At 40.5% G+C, this 8,289-nt stretch overlaps 1 protein-coding gene across 6 annotated transcripts in view; it reads right to left on the bottom strand.

The window, feature by feature from the left end:
* The window catches only part of RASGRP3 (RAS guanyl releasing protein 3), a 128,052-nt gene that overhangs the window by 57,614 nt on the left and 62,149 nt on the right, over positions 1–8,289 (bottom strand). The window lies entirely within an intron of this gene.

Here is an 8,289-nt window from a genome sequence, read left to right as displayed (position 1 = left end):
GCAGTGGTGTGATTTAGGCTCACTACAACCTCCACCTCCCGGGTTCAAGCAATTCTCCTGCCTCAGCCTCCCAAGTAGTTGGGATTATAGGTACACACCACTATACCCAGCTAATTTTTGTGTTTTTAGTAGAGACAAGTTTTTGCCATGTTGCCAGGCTGTTCTTGAACTCCTGACCTCGGGTGATCCACCCACCTTGGCCTCCCAAAGTGCTAGGATTACAGGTGTGAGCCACCATGCCCAGCCTGAACTGTGCACTTTAAAGGGGTAGGTTCTAATGGTATATAAACCATGTCTCAATGAAATAGTTTTAATTAAAGAATATGTAGGAATATAAAATGGTGCAGTCACTTTGGAAATGAATTAGGCAGAATATAAAAGACATAGGGAATATGTCCTTCTCACTTTAACCTGCTGTATCTCCTATATTTCCTTCCTTGGTCTATGGCTCAACCTGCCTCAGAGTATTCCATGCCAGAAACTTGGGACTCACCCTAGATTTCCTAGCACCCTCCTTTGCTATCCCTCATGCCCAAGTCTGATCACCTGCCTCCCAGTTGCTTCTTCTCTTTGCCCACTGCCCTTCACCTCCACCGCCTCTCCTGGGTCCAAGCTGTTGTCCTCTTTCCCCTGCCCCACTGCAGTGGCTCACTTCTCAGACTTCTAGATTGATTCTCAGTTCCCGTTTCTCTCTCCTCTCCCCTGGGGCCGAACCAATCTTTCCAAATTAACAGATTGATCGCAGAACTCCTCTCTCCAAAATTCTTCCACAGTTCCCCGTTGTCCTGCACACATAGAAAGTCCTTTCCATGGCATGGATAGCCTGCTCCTCGCATTCCCTCATTCCTCTTTACTCCAGTGTGTGTGGTCTGCTGTAAAAGGGAACTCTGGTTTCATAGACCCTGTGCTTTGCACACATTGTTTATTTTTTTTGAATGTCTTTCCTTTCTTAATACTTCTGCTTGGCAATCCCCTACTCACTTTTCCAGAATTTTCCTCCTCTCCCCCCACCCTTCCAGGTGGATTTTGGCACTCAGCATACTGACTTCCTTTAGCTTTGTAAAATGTATGTTACTGAATGGTTCTGTTGGTCTCTCCACTGGTTTAAGAACAAAACCGTATTTTTTCAGCCCCTAGCCCAGAATTATGCCCGATATCTTTTGTGTGTGCGTGTGTGTTTTCTTTTGAGATGGAGTCTCACTCCGTTGCCCAGGCTAGAGTGCAGTGGTGTGATCCTGGCTTGCTGCAACCTCTGCCTCCTGGGTTCAAATGATTCTCCTGCCTCAGACTCTGGAGTAGCTGGGACTATAGGTGCATACCACCTCTCCTGGCTAATTTTTTGTATTTTTAGTAGAGATGGGGTTTCATCATGTTAGCCAGGAAGGTCTCAATCTCCTGACCATGCCCAGCCTGCCTGATGTCTTTATATGACTACCATTCTCTGCTATCATATTCTTCTGACATGGTCTCTAAACTTCAAATTGGTTTCTTCTTTAATTTTCTTCTCTAATCTTATCCTCTTTTTTTTTTTTTTTTTTTTTTTTTGGATTTGATATCTTAATGCAGCTGTAATTCTCTGAGTATAGCTCAAGACATAGGTGATTTGACCCAAATCAGTCGATCAGTTGACCCTTGTAAGTGATTTGGGTCAAATCATTTATGTAAATATTTCAGATTTTTTAAAATGCCAAGATTTCGCTACTTAATTAACATTGTGCATTGAGACACCCAAAACTGAGGGGTGGGTTTGTATGTTTGTTTGTTTATTTTGAGATAGTGTCTCACTCCATTGCCCAGGCTGGAGTGCAGTGGCATGATCTCAGCTCACTGCACCCTCCATCTCCCAGGTTCAAGCAATTCTCCCACACCTTTCAGAATAGTTGGGACCACACATGTGCACCACCACACCCAGCTAATTTTTGTATTTTTGGTAGAGATGGAGTTTCATTATGTTGCTCAGACTAGTCTCGAACTCCTGAGCTCAGGCGATCTGCCCATCTAGGCCTCCGAAAGTGCTGAGATTGAGCCACTATGTCTGGCCAAAAACTAGGGTTTTAATTACTATATAGAGTGAGGATTAGGTGTCTGGACAAGGCCAGGGAGATAGGTGGCTCACCTTAGGGAGGGACTCACTGTCCAGGATGGGACTAGGACCAGGGATGGGATGAATCTTAGGAGAGGAACAGAGGTCAGAAATGGGAGGGGGCTGGGGATGAGTCTAACCTTATTCTTGTCTTGATGTTTCTCTTTTGATTATTGAATAATTTTATTCCTTTTATATTAACAGACCCATAATGGAATTTCAAGGTGTGTTTCCCAATTTTTAGTATTATAGATTATTCAAGAGGATAAAATTACAGTGAATACTTCTCCAGTCACTTTCTCGTCTGTTGAATAAACACTTAATTCTATGCCAGACACTATGATTAACATCGTGGCAGAGGTACAAGTACACGTCAGGCACAGATTGTGATCTCGGAAGCTTGAGGATCTTGGGGAGGACACACATGGACAGAAGTTACGACACGAGGCATCATGAAAGAGTTGAGAGATAAAAGCAAGGTGACTCATAGAACCGAGCTATGTCTAGCCGCACAAGCAGGGATGCACTGGTCAGAGAGAAGGAGGAGAACACTTCATACAGAGAAAATGGCACTGAAGGAGGCAGGGAGGCGTAGAAAAGGAGGAACGCTCACAGCATGGTGAGGTCTTAAAGTTGGGATTAAAGTATGTATTTGTTCATTCTTTCACTCAAAAACATTTTGAAGGGGAGAGAGGGACTATCATGTTCTGTACATCATAACTAAAGATTCTGTGAAAGCCATGTGACATAACCCAACATAGTACTTTCTTGTGGACCTTACACATTTTACTCATTCTTTTTAAAAAAAAAAAAATTTTTTTTTAAATGAATGAGAGGTTCTTATGTTGCCCAGGTTGGCCTTGAACGCATAGCCTAGCCTCCTCAAGTGCCAGGACAACTGGCCTGAGCCACGGCGGCTCCTATTTTACTCATTCTTTAATGAATTCTTTTCTGAGTACAGTGGTTAAAAGCCTGGACTCTAGAGCCAGACCATTGGGATCAAATTCAACTCTTAAACTTTCTAACTGTGTGGTTTGGGGCAAGTCAATTTACTGTGTGTCTGTATCTTTACATATATGATAGAATAATAATAATGTCTATGTTGTAGGGTTGTTATGAGAACTAAATTAGTTAATTATGGGGAAAGGGCTTATTGACTGGCACATGGTACATCCTCAATGAGTGTTAGCTGCTGTTACTATTTTCTTGGTAAGGGGCCAAAAAGTGCCCTCTACCTAGGGATGCAATGATTTCTATTCTGTCACTCCTCTCAAATTCATAAGCCACATATATTTTACCTACATATACCCATTTTGCAAAGAAAGGAAGGAAAGAGAAGGAGAGAGGAAAGAAGGGTTGGAGAAAGGAAGGGGGGAAAGGCAGTGTAGTACAGAGATTTATGTCATGAAATTAGAACTAGTTTAAATCTCATTTCTACTATGACTTAGTCCATACTTTTGTAAGTGAAAATTCTATAATATGTTTCTTACTCTGTATTATTCATTATTTTGGTAGGTTAAAGACTACCTATCTCTGGGCATACCACCCAAACCATTCGATAATATCTTTATTGATCAATTACAATCTAATTTTTAAGAAGTATTTATTAAGCACACACAAGAAGTACTCAAGGGAATACAAAGACACATATCTCCCCAGAAAGAGGTTAAAGAACGGGAAATTTCAGTAGATACATTTAGAAATGTCAGTAATATCTCAAGTGTACCAATGGATCTTGAATGGAATCCAAGTCTGGACATTGCATTTATTCTTCTGTGGAATGAAGATAAATGCATGTCAGGTTATTAATGTCCCTAAAACCATTTTGTGGAGTGGATATTATTCAAAAACATTTCCACCAAAACTTTTGCTAACAGATCTACTAGTCATAATAAGGATAGCGAAGAGTTGAAATAGTAAGTGAAACCAAGCTGGGGCTAAAATGAAAGAGAGAACCTCATCAGCTTCTGTGGTCATTTGTGGGGATTTCACAAGTCTGCAAGTTCACAGTTTTAGACCCTTGTGAATCTTTATCTCACCACAATATCTCATTTCTAGCAGCAGCTTCTCAAACTTTGTTTCTAATTTCTAGTTCATGAAACAGAGCATGTATGTATTTATTTAATTATCTTAGCACCCTTTAACTATTATTCATGCAAAACTTGAAAGTATTCACCAAGCATTTAGGTAAAAAGATACTTCTATACTACTAAATGCAACACAAATTATTATTAAAACAGAAAAAATAGAAATTAAAATTTATAAATCTCAGGTTAACTTATTACTGTATACTTGAATTGGGAGAAAAAGACAAAAAGGTACCATTGAAAAAAATCAATGAGTAGGAAAAAAATGCTGAAATGTCTAAAGCTGTATCTACACTTGAAATGTCAAGAAATACTGAAGACCCAAAACGTATTGCTTTTATGCATCTAAAGCAATGTGATGGGAGTACAGGTTTGTTTTTCATTTGTTTTGTTTTTGAGGCAGGGTCTGACTCTCTCACCCAGGCTGGAGTGAAGTGGTACAATCTTGGCTCACTGTAACATCTGCCTCCTGGATTCAAGTGATTCTCCCATCTCGGTCTCCTGAGTAGCTGGGACTATACGCGTGGGCCACCACACATTGCTAATTTTTGTATTTCTTGGTAGAGACAGGGTTTCACTATGTTGGCCAGGTTGTTCTCGAACTCCTGACCTGAAGTGATCCACCCACCCATCAGCCTCCCACGGTACTCAGATTACAGGTGGGAGCCACTGTGCCCGGTCCAAACATTTATTTTTTGACAACTAGAAAATTCTATATGTCATCTACATATATCCAAATCCCCATATCTTTGTTGTAACAAAGGGCCTATCTGAATCATTCTAATGAAGTCTTTATTAAGGGCCATATTCACAGCAAGATGACTACAGATGCCATAAGCCTGACATCAGCAATAGCTTATGTCAATGTCCTTGTGGATCCTAAAATAAAATCATGCATTCCATATTAACCCAAGAACTCTGGCTGTGATGCTATAGGAATGAAATGCAAGAGCACAATTTCTATTTACACACTATAAATTGTTCTCAAATGCCTTTCTTTTTAAATGTTTTTCTCTTTATCTGATAAAGCCTGTTTAAAGACTTACAAATAATGAACCAAGAGTCTTTGTCTTTTCTACAAATCGAAGATGGTGCAAGCTAGTAAGTTCTACTTCACTCAGCATCTACAGCTTATAAACAGATTTCGCTCCTAGATGAATATTTTTTTTTTAGGTTCACACAGGATTGGCTCTAACAAAGTTTCAAAAATTTTGAATTAATTGTGAAAATTTACAAATCTGAACTTTTACTTAAAAAATCCAGTTTTCTAGATTCTGGTGGAAAAATCAGTTTGCTAATTTTAGGGCTGCATTCCCATGAAGCGACACTTGGATGGAGCTGAGAAGCAACTGACTGACTCTCAGCTCCCCAAAGCCTTTACTACCTTCTGCTGTCTCCCCAAATTGAGACCAAGTGACATTACCATTTACCATCCCACTATGTGCCTTTTCTCTTTTAGTAGGTTTAAGAGGAAAGTGAACTATCACTTGTTCCAAACAGAGAAAGAATTGTTTTCTTTTTTTAAGGGACAAGGTTTCATTATGTTTTCCAGACTGGTCTCAAACTCCTGGGCTCAAGCAATCCTTCTGCCTCAGCCTTCCAAAGTGCTGGGATTATGAACATGAGGCACCATGCCTTGTCCAGAATTTTTCTTCTTTCTAATTCATTTCACTCATTACATCATTATAATATCTTTGTGGTCCTGTAAACAAGGGGTCCCCAAGCCTTGGGCCATGGCTTGGTCCATGGCCTGTTAGGAACTGGGTTGCACAGCAGAAGGTGCATGCAGGTGAGGGAACATTACTGCCTGAGCTCCCCCTCCTGTCAGATGACCTGCGGCATTAGACTCTCATAGGACCACAAACCCTATTGTGAACTACACGTACGATGGATGTAAGTTGCATGCTCCTTATGAAAATCTAATTACTGCCTGAGGATCTGAGGTGTAACAGTTTCACCCCAAAACCATCTCCCCAAACCCCAGACCCTGCCCTGTCTGTGGAAAAATAGTCTTCCACGAAACCTGTCCTTTGTGCCAAAAAGGTTAGGGATTGCAAGGCCCTACCTCAGACTCATTGGGCTACCTACTAACCCCACATATGCAAAAGCTAAGGAGGACCTTTCAATGTGCAGATCCTCGGAATGTTACTGTTGTGGACTGGACCAAGGGAGAATGACAAGACAGTCACTTGGCTTACTTAAGCCTCTGACATACATTTACTCAAAACATAATTTCAAATTGCAAGACAAATTTCACCTCTTGCCTGAGCAAGAAAGTACATTTGGAGATTTCTACAGCATTTGTCAAGCTTGGTTAGTCTAACACGTTATTATTTATTTCCAATTATAATATCATTTAAATGTCTAGATCGTCTCCAAGCTTTAGAGCTTCCTCAGATTTCTGGTTTATTCTTTATATTAATAAAAAAAGTTCTCATAATCAACAAAATAGGTAGCCATTAATGATTTCTGAAGCGCATGGGACTGGGTGCCAATGCCCCCTCAATACCTTACTTTGTAAAGATTTAGAGAAACTAGAATGTACACTGGGCTACCTGAAAAAAAAAAAAGGGTACCTATTCATGTTTAGAGGCAAACATTTTCAGATTCCACACACTATAGTGAGTATATAGTTTCACTCTCTCCCACTTCCTCTCTAGGTTGTTCTGGATTTGTTGATTACAACTAGTCACAGCTTACTTTTCCATGTCAGACTCAAGTAAATCAGAGATATTTATCACTGTAGACCCTTCAAGATAATCTCCTTTAGGATCATTTCTAGCCCTTAGAATGGGTCACTTATATAATTAGTGACTATATAAGTTGAACTGGTATTCTACCTTTGTTGTTGTTTATTACTCTAAAAAGAAAAACCAGAAGCCAGGGAAGGGTTATTAACTGGTCAGTGCAGCTGTGAGCCTTGGTCTTTAAGCACCTGGTTTCATCAACTTGGTCATTCACATCTTCTGACAGTGTTTTTAATCTCCTCAGAGAAAACTATAGCTCCAGTAGAGAAAGATGTCGTACTAGTAGGTGACATATTTCCACTTTTCAATGGGATGTTTTACTTAGTTGCGGGTTTAACTACCTCATTCTATAAAGGAGAGCCCCAAGGCCAAAATGATAAGGTGATTTGCCTAAGTGCAAATGGTGAGTTAGTGGAAGAAAGGAAAATATTTCATCATAGTGAGCTTCTATAGAATCCAGACTCATACCAGGGTCTCTGGGACATAAAAAGTATACAAGGCAGTAGGTTGATTTTGAACTAATGCATTTGCTTTAAAAACATCTAGGTTTTCTGACATGAAGTCACCCTTTGGCCATTTTGATTTGGAGAAATGAAGCAGCTATATGCTATCATCAGTCATGGAATTTCTGCTCACTGGTCTGATTTCAAGGGAATCTATTTTTTCTTTAATTTTGTAAAGATTATTCCAATCTGGTCATCTCGCCTTGTCAACACACTTTTTTTTTCAGCAGTCTGGTTTAAAATGGTAGCAGGGATTTCAATAAAAAGCTATAATCCCTGGCTGTTGGGTGCTGCACATCCGAGCCAGGTCTGGATGTCTGTGAGATGGGTGAAGGTGAGTTGATGGAAGTGAGCTTGAGAAGGCAGAGTCTGGGAACTCTAAATGGGTCTTGGCACAAACCATTGGTTCCCTGGCTCCAACACTTGGGTCCTGACACCATGTCACATTGAATCCCAGATTTTGCTGGTGACTTTTAGCCACTCAAACCTTGGCTTCTCTTTTTAACTCTTCCAGAAAAGACTTTCAAGCACTCCTCTGCCCAGCCCAAACTCACTCTGATAGCACCACTAAGGACTCTGCCCCTGCTCTCCCAGGTATCAGACTAGCTAGCCTGCATACCGCAGCTCCTATTGTCCTTATTCCCAAATTCTACCCACATCAGAAAATGGCAGCTTTCTCAAAAGGGGAAAGGATGGGGTAAGTGGATTTGTCTGGAAAATATACTTCCCACATTGCCAGTTGTTTGTTTGGGGCTCAGGTGGCTCCAGTCTTAACTCTGGGGAGATACTTCTCTACTTTACAAAATGGGATGATTGTGTCTAGGAGGATACATGCCTCTTATTAAACGCTTGAAAGAAAATTCAAAGAG

The sequence above is a fragment of the Sapajus apella genome, unplaced genomic scaffold, assembly GCF_009761245.1.
Source record: "Sapajus apella isolate SASKATOON/1434 unplaced genomic scaffold, GSC_monkey_1.0 scaffold44, whole genome shotgun sequence".
Lineage (NCBI taxonomy): Eukaryota > Metazoa > Chordata > Mammalia > Primates > Cebidae > Sapajus > Sapajus apella.
The sequence above is the reverse complement of the archived record's forward strand: the minus strand, read 5'-3'. Positions and strand labels throughout refer to the sequence as shown.